This window comes from Phyllobates terribilis, unplaced genomic scaffold, assembly GCF_046119375.1.
Source record: "Phyllobates terribilis strain yellow unplaced genomic scaffold, ASM4611937v1 Scaffold_3__8_contigs__length_932513732, whole genome shotgun sequence".
In the NCBI taxonomy this organism is placed as follows: Eukaryota; Metazoa; Chordata; class Amphibia; order Anura; family Dendrobatidae; genus Phyllobates; species Phyllobates terribilis.
The window spans coordinates 430,202,528-430,225,246 of record NW_027362763.1 but is presented as its reverse complement, the minus strand read 5'-3'; positions in this window follow the sequence as shown (position 1 = coordinate 430,225,246).

The following is a 22,719-nucleotide window of genomic DNA, read 5'->3' as shown; positions in this document are numbered from 1 at the left end:
GCGACGAAGATGTTTAGTGCTGACGATGCCATTATCAGCATGACTATTCCGGTGATTTACATGCTGGAGCACATGTTAAACAGAATTCGTAGTCAGGTGGTGGCACAAGAGGAGGTGGAGGAAGTAGAGGAGGAGGAGTTGTATGCGGAAGGGCTAACATCTGCAAGGTCCAGACGGTCGGCAGCACCAAGGCGGCAGGCATGTGAGGGTGGGGGAGATGGTTTTACCAGGGCGCATGGTAGCAGCCAAACTAGTGAAGAAGGTGCAGGAGCCCAGGAAGAAGTGGAGGACGAACTGATGGAAGACTCATCAGATGAGGGAGACCTTGATCACATTTCTGTTGTGCGAGGTTGGGGGGAGAGGACAGAGGAAGGAAGCATGATTGTTACGTCGCCACCAACACAACAGGGACTTGGTGCTCCTGGATGCGCAACACACATGAGTGCCTTCTTGCTGCACTACCTGCAACATGACCCTCGAATTGTGAGAATTAGAAATAATCCTGACTACTGGTTTGCCACACAGTTAGATCCCCGGTACAAAAGTAAATTTTCAGAAATTATTCCTGCCATAGAAAGGGATGCACGCATGCAGGAGTATCAGCAGAGACTGTTGCAGAATCTTACATGTGCTTTTCCACAAAATACCAGTGGTGCACGTAGTGAATCTCACAGTTCCAACTTGCCAACCGTGGGACCGTCAAGTGTTCAGCACTCAAACCGTAACAGAACCACAGTATCTGGTGGTAACATCAATTTTGCGGAATCATTTCACCACTTTTTTAGCCCATCCTTTGCAAGGCCACAGGAGACAAGAAGTCTGACACATAGTCAACGCCTAGAGACGATGGTACAGGAGTATCTCCAAGTAAACATTGAAGCCACGACTGTGTCACTGGACCCTTGCTCTTTTTGGGCTTCCAATCTGGATAAATGGCCAGAGCTAGCCACTTACGCCTTGGAGATCTTGTCATGCCCCGCAGCCAGCGTTCTGTCTGAACGTGTGTTCAGCGCTGCTGGTGGTGTGCTGACAGATAAGCGCACGCGGCTCTCCACTGATAATGTAGACAGACTCACATTCATAAAGATGAACAAATCATGGATCTGAAACGACTTTTCTACCCCTGTGTCATCCTGGGGAGAGTAAAAGCTTGATGATTGGTTAAAATCACCCTACCAACCGTTTTAAGCTTTCAAATTACTAATCATGTTTATCTGTATCTTGACTGGAAAATAATTTGGGCTTTGTAGCAGTGTGCAGCACTGATCCTATTAGGCCATCTATAATAAGCTCCACCAGATTTAAAATTAAAAATAATTTTTAGCTGCATCTAGCCCGGAAAATAATTTTGGGGCTCCGAGATGCGCAAGACACATAAGTGCCTTCTTGCTGCACTACCTGCAGCATGACCCTCATATTGTCAGAATTCGAAGTAATCATGACTACTGGGTTGCCACACTCTTAGATCCCCCAAACTTTTCGATCAACCTTTTCAGTTTAATAAAGACCAAAAAAATGGTCATTTTTGAAATTATAAGCATTAGCAGGTTCTTAGAAACTGAAATCAAACAGTTTTCAACTCAAAACTTTATTCTAGGTGATGTTACATTTTCACATAGGACCCCTTGTTCGAAAGGAGCTTCTGAACTCTCTCGTCCATTGAATTTGTCAGGTTTTGGATGGTTTCTGCTTCAATTGTTTTGCATGAGGACAGAATACCCTCCCAGAGCTGTTGCTTAGATGTGAACTGCCTCCCGCCATCATAGACACTCCTTTTAATGATGCTCCAAAGGTTCTGAATGGGGTAGAGGTCAGGGGAGCATGGGGGTCACACCATAAGTTTGTCCCCTTTTATGCCCATATCAGCCAGAGATGCAGATGTTTTATGTGCAGCATGAGATGGTGCATTATCATGCAGAAAAATGATCTTGCTGTGAAATACACGGTTCTTCTTCTTGAACCATGGCAGGAAGTGCTGTTTGAGAAAATCCACATACATTATGGAGTTCATCTTTAGCGCCTTCAGGGATCCTAAAGGGGCCGACAATCTCTCTCCCCATGATTCCAGCCCAAAACATTACTCCACCTCCTCCTTGTTGGCGCTATAGCCGTGTTTGCGTGGGGTGTCCATCAACCAGCCATCCTCCACTCCATCCATCTGGACCATCGAGCGCTGCACGGCACTCATCCGTGAACAAAACAGTTTTGAAATCAGTCTTCATGTAATGTTTGGCCCACTGGAGCCGTTTCTGCTTGTGTGAAGTGGATAGAGGAGATCGACAGGATGGCGTATGCACAGCTGCAAACCTCTGAAGGACCCTGCATCTTGTTGTTCGGGGGACGTTGGAGGCACAAGCAGCTTCAAAAACTTGTCTGCTGCTATGACAAGGCTTTTTTGCCGCTGCTCTTTCAACCTGACGTAATTGCCTGTAGGAAAGAGTCCTCAATTTGCCCTTATCAGCACGCACACGTGTGTACTGTGAATCAGCTACATACTTCTTGATTGCCAAGACACTTCATCCTGATCATCGCACAATGTTGATTGTAGTCATGCCTTGACCTAAACACTCCACAATTTGTTGCTTCTCAGCAGCCGACACATCCTTTTTCTTTCCCATTTTGGCAGAAAATGTAGGCTGCTTAATAATGTGAGACAGCCTTCATAAGTAGTCTTGCCTTTCATTGGACACACCTGCCAAACTAATTAGCACAGGTGTCTGCAATTGCTTACAGTGATATAAAGAGCCCTGACACACATCACCATCAATGAGTTTAACTGACAAACAAACAAATTCTTCCCTTATCACTCCTAAACACTTTTTGCATAATAATTTGGAACACAGTGTACATGTGCTTTTCCACCAAACACCAGTGGTTCACGTAGTGAATCTTACAGTTCTAACTTGCCAACCGTGGTCTGTATGGAGTTGTTCAATAAAGGGCCCAAAATTAAGATAACATAGATGGGAGAGGTCTCTATGAATAGGAATTCCTAAGTATTTGATACCCTGTGAGGGCCAGGCAAAGGGAAAGTTGGACTGGATGGAATCCTATATGGATTTGGGGAGGGAGACATCGAGGGCCTCAGACTTCGCTGCATTGATTTTAAAATTTGACCATGTAACAAAGTGATCTATTTCAGCCATAACAGCATGGATGGATATATGTGATTGAGTGATATATACTAGGACATCATCAGCAAATAGAGAGCACTTGTACTCGGTGCCTCCCACCTCAATCCACCTAATATTGGGGTTATGGCGAATTTATGAGAGCAGGTGCTCCGTCACTAGGATGTATAAGAGAGGGGACAGAGAACATCCCTGCCTTGTCCCATTGGTGATTGTGAAAGGTGATGAAAATGTTCTGACGCGCCCCCTGGGCCTTGGGACACCCGGAGCCGGACCCTTTTTGGTGGATGCTGGTGGTTGTAGTCTCCGTGGCGGCAACCCGGTTCCGTGGCTCAGGGCGGTCAAACCAGTGGCGGAACTATTTATGTGGTTTTGATGTTTAAATGTCCGACTACGCCACCCGTGGATTGCGGTCAGAGTGAACCGCCGCTCCAGGGCAGACCGCTGAGGCTGGTGTTGTGTGTGCAGCAGAGCGTAGCATAACTCCCCACGGGAGGAGTATAGCCTCAGGGCAGTGTATGCGGAGGATGGGGGTGATGGTGCAGGGCAGCAGCAGTAATGACACGGAGTCAGTGATGCAGTCCAGGGCCTTTACTCACAGTTCTTATTATCCAGACCACGTCTGCAGGTAACGGCTGCCCACGTCGTACTGTGCTCACCAGGTGAGGGGCTCAGACAACTCCCAGATAACTTTGGAGCGCTTCACAGGACCCCCTTTGTGTGTCCTTTGTCTGGCCTTTCTTACCAACCCTTCTGTCCGGCTGCCTCGGGCCTCCTCTTGGTAAACTTGGCGCCAGTTTCCCTGACCCTATGTGGTGCCTTCCTAGCGGGTGTAGCGAGGTGCTGCGCCACATAAAATGTCACAGCCTCCTGTTTCTAGCTGAGGGTCGTTTCCTGCCTCCACTAGTTTCGGGGACCGGTCTCCCCCTTTGGCCTGACCCCTCCACGCAGGTGGATTCTGGCGTGCGGTGGCGACTCGCCCGTCCGCACCCCTGAGATCCCTTCGTTCCTCGTTCCTGGAGCCTTCTCCGCTCCTCTTCCTTCCTTCTCCCTCTTCCAGGCCTGGGCCTCTGTTACTAGGCCCGCCTCCGGAGCAGAGCTCATGCAGAGCCCCTGCTCCCTGCCACTTCTGCTCAGACTTCTCTGCACTGAACTAAGATGGTGCCCACCTTTTATACTCCCTTCTCAATGCACCCAGGAACTGCTTCCTCCCTGCTCCTGCACTACAGGGTTCCCCTTCCTCAGTGTTCCCTCCCCCCACTCCAGCCAGGGACAGGGACTGTCGTGCCCATCTCAGGGGCATATTGGTCGCCCTGCCCCACGGCAATGTGGTGTAATGCATGCAGGTGTCGGGTCCTGATCCACACTACATTCTTACCTGAGAGTGAGATATCACACCTCTGGGTGAGGTGCAATACCTCTGTAGCAACCGAGCCCTCAGGGTGCTACAGTTCCATTTATCTTCAGCCTAGGTGACGTATTGCAATACAGGGCCGTGATTTTGGCTATAAAAGGGTCCCCTAGACCCCTACCCCAAGCTTTTTAAGAGAATCATATATGGCGTGCCAGGAGACTCTATGGAATGCTTTCTCAGAATCCAACGAGAGTATCTAATTACAAATTTTTAACTGCATCTAGCCCAGGAAATACTTTGTGCCTAGTAGCAGGGTCTGCTAGTCAGCGGATTATCCCGGCTGTTAAGCAAGCTACACCACCTGTAGTTTGGACACTTCATTTTTTCAAAGGAAATGCTTCGGGACCACGGGATACTCAGTGAAGAGCATCAGGAGGCACCACAAGGCATAGGGGCTGGGACTGGCAGTAGGATGCCTTGCGGTGGACAGCCGAGCTCGATCCTTATAAAAGCTTTTTAACTGCAGCAGCTTTAGTGGACGCTACTGGAGCTGGAATTACGTGGCTACTGGCATGAGACTTGCCCTCCAATAGATCCTTGTAAATGGATTTAAAGTGTATTCATTCAAATTAGAGAGACAATTTAAATTAAAAAGCTTAGAGCTGCCTCCACCACAGGGGGGCTCGCTCGACCCACCAGCGGACAGGCACCAGTATTGGGAGAGGGGGGCTGGCCGTCAGGGTCCACCACGGCTCTGGCACAAACCCGGCGACACGGAGGTGGCACGGGCAGGAACCGACTGGCCGTGTCGGCTTCTCACTTTTTGGATTTTAGAAGGGCATGACATGCCTATATCTGTGTCTCCCCCTCCTTTTACTCCTCCACCTCTTTTCTTTTCGCATGACTATATGTACTTGTCACTTTTCCATGTGTTAGTTATGTCTTCTGAGCAGTTTGTCAGCTTCTGGACACCTTTGAAGGTGTTTTCTATGTGTTTCTATGTGTTTTTGTTTGCCTGCCATTGGTTTTAACGGTGTTCGAAGGTGTTCGACGAACAGTTCGACGAACAGTTCGGCGAACACACGGGTGTTCGACGAACCGAACCGAACTCGAACACTACGGGGGTGGCTCAACACTACTCAACACTAATAATAATGCATCAGAAAAATATAACACATTGGTACAGATAGGAAAATTAGGATATATCAATGATTTTCTATAATTGTCAAAATTATTATCACTGGTAAACCACCATTGTAAAAATCATACATTTTAAGAACTTATAGCTGCATTTGTAAATTGTAAATTCTGTGCAAAATATTACCAATAGTAACCAATTTTTTGATAGGTTTAAATTGTCAAATTCAAAAACTGTTCATGTTTCATTCCCAGACAGATAATTCTTGAAATAGGTGTGCCAAGTCATTCATTGAGAGATTCATTTCATATCAAAGTTTCAATTTTGCATGTTATGGGGTATATTTAATCGTTTTATTTTAAATGCCATTTTTTGTTTCCTACAGGATCAACATTGTAGGAGAATAGGTTGACTAATGTCTTTTTTTACCTTTAGTTGCCATATTACTCTTATCCTTAGCATCAGATTTAAAAATGTTGCAAATTAACACTTTTTATAAAAAGGTTTATTTTTAAATTCCATATGTTCTTTTTAACAGCACATATTTATAACGTATAATATTGCTAATTCAAGCGTTGGGCTATGATTTTCTAATTTCCTTTTCTCTGGTTTTAATAACATAGCAAAGTAGATTTACAATGTCTACAAATCCTATCAGTTTAAATGAGCCAACCTAGTAAAATCTTAATGTACTGTAAACATTCTGATAAATTAGTATAAAAGAACAATCTATCCCATGAATTTGTGTTGTCACTGGAGATACTGTATTTCATTTCTCCCAGTTTGGTAGATATGACTTTAAAATGACTACTAAATCTCAAAACACTTATTTGAACAGACTGAGATAAGACATGTTTTATTAAGAGCCCTTCCAGTCTGCATGGAAATCAGATGTGTGCAGCTCAGTGGATCACAGTAAGCGACAAGAAGCAGCAGCCAGCGTGAGTTGCCATGTGAACTGAGACCACATTGAAGGCTTTGAGATTCAACATAATAAAACACAAGTAGGAAATAAAAAAATGAGGTTGATCCGCTGTCTTCCAGAAAGAAAGCTTTTTCAAAACAGGTCAGATTGACAGAGAACTGCTGATTTACACTAATTTCCACTCTAGCCTTCTGCTCTAGCTAAATGATTAAAGCTAGGTTACAGCAGTAGAGAAAAGTGATGATTTAAAATCTATTTTTCTTGTCTCTCAGCCTATTAGGAATACATGTGCTATTTTGTTCTCCTCTGGAAGGGTTTAAGTTAACATAATCTAGATATAAACATACAAAATATGTTTTAACCCCTTTAGGGCAAAGCTATTTTTTTTCTTTTCGTTTTTTCAGTGTCATATTCCATGAAGCATAGTATTTTTACTTTTTCATAAAAGTAGCTGTATGAGTAGGAATGAGAGGACCCGTGGAAGTTCAGGTTCTGTAACCCGACCCGAACTTTTGTCCAAAATTCTGTTCGGGGACCAGAACTGCACCCAGACTTGAACCCGAACCCCATTGTAAACAATGGAGACCTGAAGTTTGGATGTGGGAAAAAAAAAATTCTCTCTCTCTTTCTCTCTCACATTGCAATGAAATTCTGGGAAAAGTTTGATTTCGGCGTTTAGCACCAGACAATAACTGTCCTGTACGAATGTCGAACTATTAAGTTCGGGTCCACTCATCTCTATGTACGTGGGCTTGTTTTTTTTTCAATATAAGTTGTTTTTTCTAGCGGCAGGATTTTGGAATACATATAGTGTATTACCAAACTTATAATAACTCTACATTGTGACAAATAGAAAAAAAACAGCAGTTCTGTTTTTTGATGTGTAAAATTTTCAGGTATTCACATCCTGAACAAAAAAATGTTATCTTTATTCTGTGTGTCATTACTACAATGGCAATTCCAAATTTCTATAGTTTTATTTCTGTTTTACTACTTTTGTCTAATAAATACACTGAACAAAAATCATTGGTTTTAATGTCGCCATATTTTGAGAGCTAAAAGTTTAACGATTTTCTGTCAATAGAGTTGTATGATGAAGATGTAGTTTTCAGTGGAATCATCTTCTGATACATATACAGTTATATGAAAACGTTTGGGCGCCCCTATTAATCGTAAGCTTATTGTTTTATAAAAATTGGTGTTTTTGCAACAGCTATTTCAGTTTGATATATGTAATAACTGTTGGACACAGTAATGTTTCTGCCTTGAAATTAGGTTTATTGTACTAACAGAAAATGTGCAATCTGCATTCAAACAAAATTTGACAGGTGCATAAGTATGGGCACCTCACCAGAAAAGTGACATTAATATTTAGTAGATCCTCCTTTTGCAAAAATAACAGCCTCTAGTCGCTTCCTGTAGCTTTAAATGAGTTCCTGGATCCTGGATGAAGGTATTTTTGACCATTCTTCTTTACAAAACAATTCCAGTTCAGTTAAGTTTGATGGTCGCCGAGCATGGACAGCCCTCTTCAAATGATCCCACAGATGTTCAATGATATTTAGGTCTGGGGACTAGGATGGCCATTCCAGAACATTGTAATTGTTCCTCTGCATGAATGCCTGAGTAGATTTGGAGCGGTGTTTTGGATCATTGTTTTGCTGAAAGATCCATCCCCTGCGTAACTTCAACTTTATCACTGATTCTTGAACATTATTGTCAAGAATCTGCTGATACTGAGTGGAATCCATTCGTCCCTCAACTTTAACAAGATTCCCGGTGCCGGCATTGGCCACACAGCCCCCAAGCATGATGGAACCTCCACCAAATTTTATTGAGGGTAGCAAGTGTTTTTCTTGGAATGCTGTGTTTTTTTGATGCCATGCATAACGCCTTTTTGTATGACCAAACAACTCAATCTTGGTTTCATCAGTCCAAAGGCCTTCTTCCAAAAAGAAATTGGCTTCTCCAAATGTGCTTTTGCATACCTCAGCCGACTCTGTTTGTGGCGTGCTTGCAGAAGCGGCTTCTTTCGCATCACTCTCCCATACAGCTTCTCCTTGTGCAAAGTACGTTGTATAGTTGACCGATGCACAGTGACACCATCTGCAGCAAGTTGATGCTGCAGCTCTCTGGAGGTCGTCTGAGGACTGTCCTTGACTGATCTCACCATTCTTCTTCTCTGCCTTTCTGATGTTTTTCTTGGCCTGCCACTTCTGGCCTTAACAAGAACTGTCCCTGTGTTCTTCCATTTCCTTACTATGTTCCTCACAGTGGAAACTGACAGGTTAAATCTCTGAGACAGCTTTTTGTATCCTTCCCCTGAACAACTATGTTGAATAATCTTTGTTTTCAGATCATTTGACAGTTGTTTTGAGGAGCCCATGATGCCACTCTTCAGAGGAGATTCAAACAGGAGAACAACTTGCAAGTGGCCAATTTAAGTAGCTTTTCTCATGATTGCATACACCTGGCTATGAAGTTCAAAGCTCAATGAGGTTACAAAATCAAAAAAAGTGCTTTAGTAAGTCAGTAAAAAGTAGGTAGGAGTATTTAAAACAAGAAAATGATAAGGGTGCCCATACTTATGCACCTGTCAAATTTTGTTTGAATGCAGATTGCACATTTTCTGTTAGTACAATAAACCTAATTTCAAGGCAGAAACATTACTGTGTCCAACAGTTATTACATATATCAAACTGAAATAGCTGTTGCAAAAACACCAATTTTTATAAAACATTAAGCTTAAGATTAATAGGGGTGCCCAAACTGTTTCATATAACTGTAGCTTTTTCAGCACATTTTATTTCACTTTTTTAGAGGTGAAATGTACAAAAAAACAGCAATTCTGGCATTTTTTTAAAACAATTTTTACTATTCAGTTTAATTGGCATATTATCATTATTCTGAAGGTCAAAATGATAATGACAATACCCAATTTATATATATTTTTTTTCAAAATTATTTTTGAGGGTTCACCATATGCTGAAAACTATCAATTTTAAATTTATCCTTGGACAGAGTTGTGTGTGGACTTATTTTGCTGTAGTTTTCACTAGTGACCATTTGGGGTACTGTACATACAACTTAATGAGCACTTTTTATTTCTCTTTATTCTGTTTTTTTTTTCTTTTACTATTTTTTTTCTTTCTGCCTGCACTGTACAGGAAAAACAATTAAATAATTTTATACTATGTGTTTGATTGACCTCATGCCATCGCTCTCAAAGGCTATGATGGTGCAGAGTAAGACAGCAATAAAGGCTGGAATGGAGGTCTCTTCAGCAATGAGTAAAGCTTTTGTCTTGGATGCAATGTTAGCCAGAGATTACTCTAGAGACCACATGGGTAACGTCACGATAAGGTCTTCATGAGTGAAAAAGTGTCCCAAGAGCTGTTTTTCAACATGACAATGCCTGGCCGCATGTTGTTTTTGTCCTACTGTGAGCAGCCTGTGTAACCTAAATTTGTTACCGTGATATGCAGCATCTCCTGACTTGTTTTCCATTGAGCATATCTGGGACTTCATTAGATGGCAAATGAGGGGAAGCTGCCCGCCATGGATCTTGATGATTGCGAGCCTAAATGCATTCAGCGTGGCAGAACTTTCCTCAGACAACCATTAATTACCTAATCTGTGGCATGCTAAGCCATGTAAGTGTGTGTATTTCTGTATGTGACACTGTTAATTAACACTGAATAAAGCAAGATGTTTTAAAAATTTAGTTTCCATTTTTTATCATTTGCATACCATTAACATGTCTATCATTTTTGTTATTTTCATATTTCATTGACTTTTCCTTCTAGGTCTTGCAATTTCAATGCTGAGAGATTGATTAGAGCTTCTCAAAATTATCACTTTTATTGCCTTCTTAAATTTAGACGCACAGATCATCTAAGAAAACCACCTGCGGTGTCAAGGCATTGTCTTTATTGGACCCTTAGAGGTGTCCTATGGTATCTGGCTTCAACATATTAGTAGTAGAGTTAGTGTGAATTTATTCACATTTCCCATCCCAAATGCCACGAACTGGTCTGTGGCCGCTGGATGGGAAAGGAAGTGTGTGGCTCTTCTTTTGATTAGCTAGCCTGGCACTATCTCACATGTAGTCATGTCTCAATGATGATTTGGCCTCATACTATCACTCCCTCTACATAGTGTACACCTCCTCCAAAGTAATAGTGTTTAGAATCTTTAGCACCAATATGGAGCACTTACCTTTCAGGCCGTCTTCACCACCTCTGGGATGCTGCAATGACATCAGCAGCTTGTTCACATTGTTGCATATAAGGGTAGGGAGCTAGAAAGCTCTCATGATGACATCACCATGTTGAATGCAGTTTAATAAAAATATATACTGTACTCACCCAGTAAAATATTGGGTAGTGCCTTTGGTGGTCCCATACCTCTGACTACCCTCCGTCCTGGCCCTGGCTTCTGTGATTAATAGCAACAATGACATCTCTGAAGTTTGACAAGGCCGGGTTCCATTTGTCAGCCTTTCAGTGTCCGTGTGGTGTTGTTGCGGATTGCCAATAGTATGCTATTTCAGCTGGAAGCCTATCAATGGCCCACAAGTAAGCTATTCATACAAACATATTAGGCTGTGTAAAGTCAGAGTCCTAGCTCTTGTTCATTTCTCATTGATTAACATCCTTGTGGAAGCTTGACATCAACACTAGGTGTACTGAAAGGGGAATTGTAATTTAAGGGAGAAGTGGGCTTGCAAGGACAGCAGTGCTCTGCATGGCTCCAGGCTCCAGCACTACCCCTATGACACTTGGTAAGCATACACAGAATATTTGGAATACTATTTACAAGTCAGGCAGCATCATGTTATCATTTTAGTCATTAAACATCTGATGACAAATTCCCTTTATATAATAAAGTTCTAGATGCCTGCAGCTAACACTAGTGGAATTTTCTTCATACTAAAAAATAAATAGATATTAAATTCAATAAAGCTACCTTAGGTGATAGCTGAAAGCAATCTTAATTGCATGTTTATGCATTGGATTCAGAGCTTTCTCACCAATCTATATAAGAAAAAATGTAACCCTTACCACTATGATGATATATTGTGAAATAAATAACATCATGTACAGTATACAGTATAATACAGCATATAGTATATATTTTAATAAAACTGAATAGAACAGTGAAGTTAAATAACAGAATAGAAGCTGCTTAGCTAGTAGGGCATTTAAATACTTCTAGTAGCATCATTATGGTTGCTGGTGTAAATGATGTTGGAGGAGTTGGTGGAGGTAGTGTTTTTTTTTTTAGCAAAAATAAGATCCTCCCTCAAGTTTATTGCTACTTTTGATTTATCAAACAGTCTGTTTGCTTCGGACAGTGGCAGAAGAATCGTGGGTGACACAGTAGGTAGTACAAAGGAATGACAACAATCTGAAAAATGAATACAGTGTATTTTTTAATAGCTCACCCTGGAAACGTAACTTTTAAAGGGAATATGTCAGCAGGTTTTTTTATGTGTAATATTAGAGCAGCATGATAGGAGTAGAGACCCTGATTCCAGCAATGTGTCACTAACTAAACTTTTATATTTTGCTTCAATAAAATCAGTGTTTTTATCAACAGGAGATTATCACTACAGGACTAGGCGTCTTGCGCCTCTTGGTCCACCTACGCTCCCACCACAGATTAGCAGCTGTCTGTCAATATGCATTGTACACATAAAGCTACCAAACAGAGGTGTGTGGGCAGGATTATACATAGTTCAGAATTCTGAGCTGCGCTATATCTGCATCAGCAAAAACTATGATTCAATCAACACTGCTGCACTCAGAAAACTAAGTAATATATTGCTGAAATCAGAGTCTCTGTCCCTCCATTTTGATACTGTCAGTTTACATAACAGAAAAACTTCTGTCAGATTCCATTTAAAGTAAAACAAAACTCCATTAATAAACGATATGCAGACATGACCAAAAGTGTATGCACACTTTAAATTGTTTTATAAAATGAAGTATTTCTCCCAGAAAATTATTGCAATTACACGTTTTGTTATATACATGTTTATTTCATTTGTATGTATTGGAACAAGACATAAAAACAGTGTAAAAAAAGCAAATTGGACATCATTTCACAGAAAATCCCAAAAATGAGCCAGACAAAATTATTTGCACCTTTCCAAAAATTGTGGGTAAACAACTTTGTTTCAAGCATGTGATGCTCGTTCGAACTCACCTGTGTCGAGTAACAGATGTGGGCATTATCAAAATCACACCAAAAGCCAGATAAAAAAGGGAGACGTTGATTCAACCTTTGCATTGTGTGTCTGTGTGTGCCACACTAAGCATGGAGAATAGAGAGAGAAGAGAACTGTCTGAGGACTTGAGAACCAAAATTGTTGAAAAATATCAACAATCTCAAGGTTACAAATCCATCTGCAGAGATCTTGTCCATGGTGTGCAACATAATCAAGACGTTTACAACCCATGGCACTGTAGCTCCCTAGACATGGACAGCAAATCTTCCTGGACGTGGAAAACAAAGAAAAATTAATCAAAGGTTGCAACGCAGGATAATCCGGATGGTGGATAAGCAACCCCAATTATGTTCCAAAGAAATTCAAGGCGTCCTGCAGGCTCAGGGTGCATCAGTGTCAGTGTGAACTATACGTCAACATTTAAATTAAATAAAATGGCAGGAGAGCCAGGAGGACCCCACTGCTGAAACAGAGACACAGAGACATAAAAAAGGTAGACTGCAGTTTGCCTAAATGTACGTGAATAAGACAAAATCATTCTGAGAAAGCATCTTGCGGAGACTAAAATAGAGCTTTTTAGTAAAGCTCATCATTCTACTGTTCAAGAAGCACCCACAAATGGATGGAAGCAAAGTGTTTGAGAGTTTTGAAGTGGCCAGCAATGAGTCCGGATCTAAATTCCTTTGAACACTTGTGGAGAGATCTTAAAATTTTAAAGTTTTTATATTTTGAGATCTTAAAATTGCTGTTGCGAAAAGACACCCTTCAAATATGAGAGACCTTGAGCAGTTTGCAAAAGAAGAGTGATCCAAAATTCCAGTTGTGAGGTGTAAGAAGCTTGTTGATGATTATATGAAGTGAATGATTGCAGTTATTTGTTCCAAAGGGTGTGCAACCAAATATTAAGTTGAGGATGCCAAGAATTTTCACCTCCCCTTTTTTGGGGTTTTGCATGAAATGATGTCCAATTTGCCTTTTTTTCTCTGTCTTTTTGTGTTGTTCGAATACACATAAAGGAAATAGACATGTGTATAACAAAATATGTGTAATTGCAATAAATTTTTGGGAGAAATACTTAATTTTCTGAAACAATTTCAAGAGTGCCAACTAGTGATGAGCGAGCACTAAAATGTTATAGTACTCATTACTTGGGTCGAGTAAATCGTAGTGCTTTGGTGCTTGACCTGAGTAACGAGTACAATGTAAGTCAATGGGAAAATGGAGCATTTTTTCGGTGCCCCCACCCTTCCCCCCGGAGGTCTGGTGGGATCTGAAAATTGATCAAATTGATAAAAAAGAGTACTGAAATGGCATGGGAACAGCATGGGGAAGACCCCTGGAAGCATCTCTGACTCCCAGGTCACTGCTGTGAATAATGTTGTCAGAGTATTACACCACTTTTACAGACTGACAATAAAATATACAACAGAGAAGCTAAAATGGATTTCCCTGGAAAAAAATGTTAAGAAACATTCCTTCCAGGGTAATGACTTGTATATAAATATGTAAATAAATAACAAAAAACAAAAATGCTTCTCCACACCTTGAGCTATGTTCACACGTAGTGTTTTTGCATCGCATTGCTTTCAACGATGAAAAACACATTCACCAGTAAATGTAATTTAAACATTTTACTACCTTATCTGGCCAATGGTGTGTGAGACATGATCAGACACATCCTGTTTCATTTGTGAAGGAGGGACTCTGAAAGTCACAAAGCCTATTTTTACAGGGCCATCAGGCGGCCCTTACTATTGTTATAGGGCCAGCAGTTGGTCCTCACTATTGTTAGTGGACCATCAGCCAGCTATGTTTTTCTTAGCCGTATATTGCTACTGCAATATACCGCATCCATCTGAGGTGGTCATATTTTCTCTTTCATATATATTCTGTAAAGTTTGAAATTTGGATGTCCAGAAGGCGGCCCTCATAGTTTATGGATGTCCAGCAGGCGCCCTCACAATTTATGGATGTCCAGCAGGCGACCCTCACAATTTATGGATGTCCAGAAGGCGGCTTCCACTAATTTTAGAGGGTCAGCAAGCATCTTGGAGACAGATGAGACCAAGATAGAGCATTTCGGTAAAGCACATTATTCAACTGTTTACTTTAAATGGAATGAGGCCTTCAAATAAAAGAACAGAGTACTTGCAGTCAAATATGGTGGCGGTTTAAAGATATCTAGGGGCTGTTTTCCTGCCTCTGGCACTGGGTGCCTTAACTGTGTGCAAGGCATCATGAAATGTGAAGATTTCCAAAGGATTTTGGATTGCAATGTAGTGCCCAGTGTCATGCCCAATGTAGTGCCCAAGCTGGATTTCCATCCTAGGTCATGGATCTTCCAGCAGAGCAATAACCCCAAGCATACTTCAAGAAGCACCAAGAAATGGACTGTAGAGCACTTCAAAAGCACTGTAGAGTTCTGAAGTGGTAATTCCAGCTCCATTAGCTACCTCCCACCACTACCTCTTACATACAGAAGCTGTAGAGAAACTGCGAATGACACATTAAATCATTAAACTTTGTTAACTTTGATTAATTTCTGTCAAATTTTGAAAAATTTCTGCCAACTTCGATGAATTTCTGTCAACTATGATAAATTTCTGTCAACTTTGATTAATTTCTGAGTACAGATCACCGTAAAAATTATGAATCGGTCAATGAGTGTATGGAAAAAAATCATTCTAGCTATGGACTATGGAAGAGATGTATGCGTCCAGAATGAACAGTCATTTCCAACAGATGTTACCACCTAGCACCTGTCGCTACTGTAAATGCAGCTGTGATACATTGGTATCAATAGGAAATAGAAAATAATTTTTTTTTTCAGCAGTATGGAGTTTAAGGCGATAATCCCTGTCTGGATGAGTGTAATATGCTATCCATAGTGTGATAGCTCACCCATACACGAATTTCAGTTAAGAAAGGTAATATTATTATAATATAAAATACATTTTAACCTTCCCTGAAAGTTTTTTTTGGTACGTGGCAGCACCAAACTGTGAATGAACGCAAGCAACCATGCCTGCTTTGATGAATTTCTAATTACAGAACACTGTTAAAAATTATGAATCAGTCAATGAGTGCATGGAAAAAAACAATCAAGTTATGCACTGTGGAAGATATGTATGTGACCAGAATAAACTCTCATTTCCTGCTGATGATACTTAGCACCTGCCCCTATTCTAAATGCAGCAGTATCCATAGGGAATATAATTTTTTTTGTTTGCTTGCAACAGCAAGAGTATAAGGCAATAATCCATGTCTGGATGCATGTAATACGCTATCCATAGCGTGATAGCTCATCCGTACACAAATTGCAGATAAGAGTGGTAATATTGTAGAATAAAAAATATATTTTAACTGATCCCGAAGGGTTTTGTTTGGTACATGGCAGCACCAAACTTTGGAGAAATGCAAGCAACCCTGCCTGCTTTGGTGAATTTTTGAGTGTACATTGTATTAAAAAACATGAATCTGTCAATGATTCTTGGAAAAAAGCAATCAAGTTATAGACAGTGTAAGAGATGTATGCGACCAGAAGGAACACTCATTTTCAGCTGATGATACCTAGCACCTGTCCCTATTGCAAAAGCAGCTAATAGTGGTATCAATTGGGAATGGAATAGTTTTTTTAGCAGCAGCGGCACACAGTATAAGGAAATAATCCCTGACTGGATCTGTCTAATATGCTATCCATACTGCAATAACTCATCCATACTCGAATTTCAGAAAAGAGAGGCTATATTGTAGAATAAAAAATAGATTTTAACCAGCTCCAAAAAGTTGTTTTGGTATGTGGCAGCACCAAACTGAGGAGGAATGCAAGCAACTCTGCCTGCTTTGATGAATTTCTGAGTGCAGATTGTATTAGTGCGGACTATATTAAAAAACATGAATCTGTCAATGATTTTTTGAAAAAAGCAATCAAGTTATGGACTGTAGAAGAGATGTGTGAGACCAGAATGAACACTCATTTCCTGCTGATGACACCTAGCATCTGTCCCTATTCTAAATGCAGCTAACAACGGTATCAATAGGGAATAGAATTTTTTTTTGCTTGCTTGCAGCAGCAAGAGTATAAGGCAATAACCCTGTCTGGATACATGTAATTTGCTGTCCATAGTGCGATAACTTGCCCATACACAACTCACAGATAAGAGAGGTAACATTGTAAAATAAAAATAGATCTTAACTGGCATCAAAGATTTTTTTGGGTACGTTGCAGCACCAAACTATGGAGGAACGCAAGCAACCCTGCCTGCTTTTATGAATTTCTGAGTGCAGATTGTATTAATGTGGACTATATTAAAAAACATGAATCTGTCAATGATTTTTGGAAAAAAAAACAATCAAGTTATGGACTGTGGAAGAGATGTGTGAGACCAGAATGAACATTCATTTCCTGCTGATGACACCTAACATCTGTGCCTATTCTAAATGCAGTTAACAGCGGTATCAATAGGCAATAGAATTTTTTTTGTTTGCTTGCAGCAGCGAGAGTATAAGGCAATAATCCCTGTCTGGATGCGTGTAATATGCTATCCATAGTGCAATAACTTACCAGTATACAACTTGCAGATCAGATAGGTAATATTGTGGAATAAAAAATAGATATTAACTGGTCCCAAAGGTTTTTTTCGGGTATGTTGCAGGACCAAACTATGGAGGAACGCAAGCAACCCTGCTTGCTTTGATGAATTTATGACTACAGGTCTTCGTAAAAATTATGAATCGGTCAATGAGTGTATGGAAAAAAAACAATGTAGTTATGGACTGTGGAAGAGATGTATGCTACCAGAATGAACATAATTTCCAGCAGATGTTACCACCTTGCACCTGTCTCTATTCTAAATGTAGTTAACAGCAGGATTAATAGGAAATAGAAAAGATTTTGTTTTATTTGGTTGTAGTAGCAAGGAGTATAAGGCAATAATCCCTGTCTGGATGCATGTAATACGCTATCCATGGTGCGATAGCTCACCCATATATGAATTGCAGAAAAGAGGTAATATTGTAGAATATAGAATCTATTTGAATCAGCCTTAGCATTATTAAGGAGTGGGTCTCCAATGCTGTTATTGCGTATGCAGTAAGTGCAAGAGCTGCCAAAAATTAGGACACATTCCAATACCAATTTGAAGAGACGTAGTGAAGGGCCTCAGAAAAATGTTATTAAAAATTATTAAGGGGTGGGTCTTCTATACTGTTATTGCGTATGCAGTAAGTCCAAGGGCTGCCAAAATTAGAACGCACTTCAATACTACTTTGAAGAGACGTAGTGAAGAACCTCAGAAAAATTGCATTAAAAAATATTAAGGAGTGGGTCTCCTATACTGTTATTGCATATGCAGTAAGTTCAAGGGCTGCCAAAAATTAGGACACACTCTAATACCCCTTTGAAGAGACGTAGTGGAGGGCCTCAGTCAAATTTTTTTTGCCCATGATTAAGGAGTGCATCTCCTAGCATAGTAATGTCCATGCACATCCAGTGGTGTGAGAAGTCTGGCCCAATCCAGCCCTTGTTCATTTAACACGCGGATGCGCCTAACAGTTATAACACCCCCGGCGGCACTAAAAACCCGCTCTGACAAAATGCTAGAGGCAGGGCAAGCCAGGACCTCTAAATGCGTAAAGAGGGCACGGGTAATGTCCTGGGACATGTGTTTGTGTAAGGCGGGGACAGCACACCGGGAGAAATAGTGGCGGCTGGGGACCGAGTACTGGGGGAAAGCCGCCGCCGCCATGAGGTTGCAGAAATCTTCCTTCTCCACAAGCCTAAAAGGTAACAATTCCAGCGCAAGCAATCTTGAAATGTGGCTGCTTAGTATTGTGGCCTGTAGGTGGGTGGCTGCGTATTTGCGCTTGTGTTCCAAGGACTGGGGTAGGGACAACTGAACTCTGCGCTGGGACAAGGATGTGGACGCTGACGGTGGTGGTGCAAGTGTGCAATGACAGGTGCAGTGTGGGAGGCATCTTCATCTGCATTATGGACAGGGGATGATTGGCGGGTACGCATAATAGCGGAACAGGCAGTGGTGTCATCAGTAGACACTGTTTCTGGCACTTGGCTCAAATAGTCAGATGCTTTGCTGTCATGTGCCTGAGCATGCTGGTGGTGGTCAGGCTGGTAGTTTTGCTGCCCCTGCTGATCCTGGCATGGCAGATGTTGCAAATGGCCTTTTTTGAGTTAACTGTACAGTCTTTAAAAAAGTGCCAAACTCGGAAAGACCTAACATTTGGAGTGGCAACTTCCCTCGTGTTGGTGTTTTGGGGAACAGTTGCCCACCTTGTTTCTGTGTCCACACCACTACTTCTTCCTGCCTATTGTGGCTCCCTTCCCCTCTGCACTGCTGTCCCCGCTATGCATGTCACCTTCCCAGGTTGGGTCAGTGACTTCATCATCCACCACCTCGTCTTCTACGTACACACCCTGGTCCTCCTCCTGACTTTCTGGTAATTGTGTCTCATCATCATCCTCCTCTTGCGACAGTAATTGCACTTTCCCACTGTTGACTTCTTGTGACTGTGGCTGCTCAAATATTTGGGCATTGCTACATACAATCTCCTCATGCCCCATTTGAAGCGGACAGAGCGAGAGGCCAGAATCTATAAATGAAAATGTGAACAGCTGTTCGGAGTGTCCAAGTGTGGGATCACTTGTCTCGGCATGGTGAGAAGAGGGAGGATCAGGATGAGGAATATGTAGTCCAGACTCATGGCTACTGAGACTGGTGCATGTGGAAGACATGGTGGTGGTGGTAAACGCACTGGAAGCATTATCTGCTATCCAACCAACAACCTTTTCACATTGGTCTGGCTTCAAGAGTGGTGTTTGCGGCCCCTTAGAAAGTGGGACTGGAAGGTAGGTCAATATGATGTGGGTGCTTGTTGTGCTCCCTCAGCAGGCAGTTTCATCTTGCCCATGGAATCGGACTCTGCGTGCACCATCAGCATCATGTCCACTTCCCTGTCCCTCACCACTCGCCTTGCCATTTTAAATGGAGTATAATATTTTGCCACTTGCAAAAAATGTCAGGATTCTTACCGCAGTAATATTTGATCACGTCTGATGACCAATTTTTTATGCAGTGGCGGTATAGCGATGCTACTGGTCAGCGACCAAGTGTGAATATGTTTTGAACACACAACTGGCACATTTTAATTGGAGTATAATATTTTGCAGCTTGCAAAAAATGTCAGGATTATTACCACAGTAATATTCGATCACGTCTGATGACCATGTTTTTATGCAATGGTGGTATAGCGATGCAATTGGTCAGCAACCAAGTCTGGATATGATTTTAATACATAACTGCCACATTTTAAATAGAGTATAATAATTGTCAGCTTCCACAAAAAATTCTGGATTATTACAGAAATAATATTTGACCACCTAAGATGATGGACAAATTTCTCTGCATGCACAATACAGCAATGTAATTTAAGTCAACCGAATCTGGCTGTATGCTGTTATCAAGCAAATGGAGCTGTAAAAATGGTGTTATATTGCTTTTCACCAAAATTATCAGGATTAAGAGCAAAAAGAATATTAGCCCTGATATCTAGTGCTATTGATATGAGTTCCAGCAGCAGAAAGAACGTACACTGGACTCTATTTTGTCTCCACAAACTCTGCCTAACTAGTGCTTTCATCAGTATTAATATTCATCAGAATGAGCCCTTACAAGGATTGTTAGTGTAGATGAAATTAAAAATAGTGGTGTGGAATCCCTGTTTAAAATAAGTGCCAATTCTCTCCCTTGCTCAGCTGCAGCTCTCCCTATTCTGCCTGTTTGACAGGTAGACTGTGAGGAGTAGAGATGAGGGAACATGTTCGAAAAACATTCACCAATTTCAAATTTGGCACGAATGTTGCACATTCGGATTCGTGATTGGTCATCCAAGAGTTTTTACTTAAAATCTGCAAAATTTGGTAGATGTCCGGCAAATGATTGTGTTTCTACTACAGTATATTTATCACTTTGGCTAGGATAGTGGTGCTGTATGGTGAGCGGGGAAACGTGTTTGATGAGGGGAGGGGGTGAGGAGAGGTCAGAGGAGCGGCGTGTTGGTAATCTAATTTTTTCTATCCTTTACTTTCCTTTCCTTTACTTCCTTTACTTAATGTGTGCAGATTGCGGCAAGCCAATCAGGGCGCAGGAACCATATAGAAGCATATATTCTATTTTATACAGGCCTTATCCACAGTAAAATATAAAATTTCTTCTGATACTAAGGTGATACAGCAGGCCACATCTCAGCTTGATTTTTTTGGAGCTAATATTCTATTGTATATAGGCCTCATCCACAGTAAAAAATCTAATTTCTTCTGTTACTAAGGTAATACAGCAGGCCATGTCTCAGTTTGAAATTTTTTTGAGCATATATTCTATTTTATACAGGTCTCATCCACTGTAAAAAATGTAATTAGTCTGCTGTCCATCGCCTTAAGTGTACCATCGCTTAAGGGTGAGAAATATGAATTATACCTGAATTTAATATGATGCATACAGACTGTACCTTGTCATCTGCCACCATCGCACTCTAATCAGCTTCTCTGTTTATCCATTCCTCCTACAGGTACGTGACCCAACTTTCCCAACCTGATTTACCTCTGCTCCTACATACACATGGTACATGACCAAACTTCCCATCCTGATTTCTCCCTACCTCTGCTCCTACATACACATAGTACGTGACCTAACTTTCCCATCCTGATTTCTTCCTACCTCTGCTCCTACATACACATGGTACGTGGCCCAACTTTCCCATTCTGATTTCTCCCTACCTCTGCTCCTACATACACATGGTATGTTTTTCAACTAACAACTGCTACCCCCACTCTTATTTATGACCCTGTTTATTTGGCCCTTGAATATCCTGCATCTGGCTTTGCCTTAATCAGCTGATCAAGATGAGCACAGACTGCTCCCCTCTGGTTCACACCTGAATGCATTCTGTAGCAAATATATTGTGAGCTACTTATCTGCAATGACTTTAGTCTGAAGTCTATCGCCTTAAGTGTATCATCGCTTAAGTGTGAGAAATTTGAATTATACCTGACTGAATTTAATATGATGCATACAAACTGTACCTTGTCATCTGCCACCATCGCACTCAAATCAGCTGCTCTGTTTATCCATTCCCCCTAAAGGTACGTGACCAAACTTTCCCATCCTAATTTCTCCCTACCTCTGCTCCTACATTTACATGGTATGTGACTCAACTTTCCCATCCTGATTTCTCTCTACCCCTGCTCCTACATATACATGGTATGCGACCCAACTTTCCCTCCTGATTTCTCCCTACCTCTGCTCCAACATACACATGGTATGTTTTTCAACTAACAACTGCTACCCCCACTCTTATTTATGACCCAGTTTACTTGGCCCTTGAATATCCTGCATCTGGCTTTGCCTTAATCAGTTGATCAAGATGAGCACAGACCACTCCCCTCTGGTTCACACCTGAATGCATTCTGTAGCAAATATTTTGTGAGCTACTTATCTGCAATGACTTTAGTCCCCAGTCCATCGCCTTAAGTGTATCATCGCTTAAGTTTGAGAAATATGAATTATACCTGAATTGAATCCGAAGGGAACTGAAGGTAACTGGATACTTAGTCACAGTAAGCAATGTTTGTGTTTGTTTTCACTCTCACCCCCTTAATCCATCACTTTTTACAACAACCCCTAATCCCTACACCTAGTAGGCGACCCTTCATCTCTCCCTCAATCCTCCCCATTCATCTCACCTCCTCCTCAGAACTATTCCTCAACATTCAATCCTGTGTCTCCAAACACAGACAGCCACCTTAAGTTTGAGAAATATGAATTATACTTGAATTGAATCTGAAGGGAACTGAAGGTAACTGGATACTTAGTCACAGTAAGCAATGTTTGTGTTTGTTTTCACTCTCACCCCCTTAATCCATCA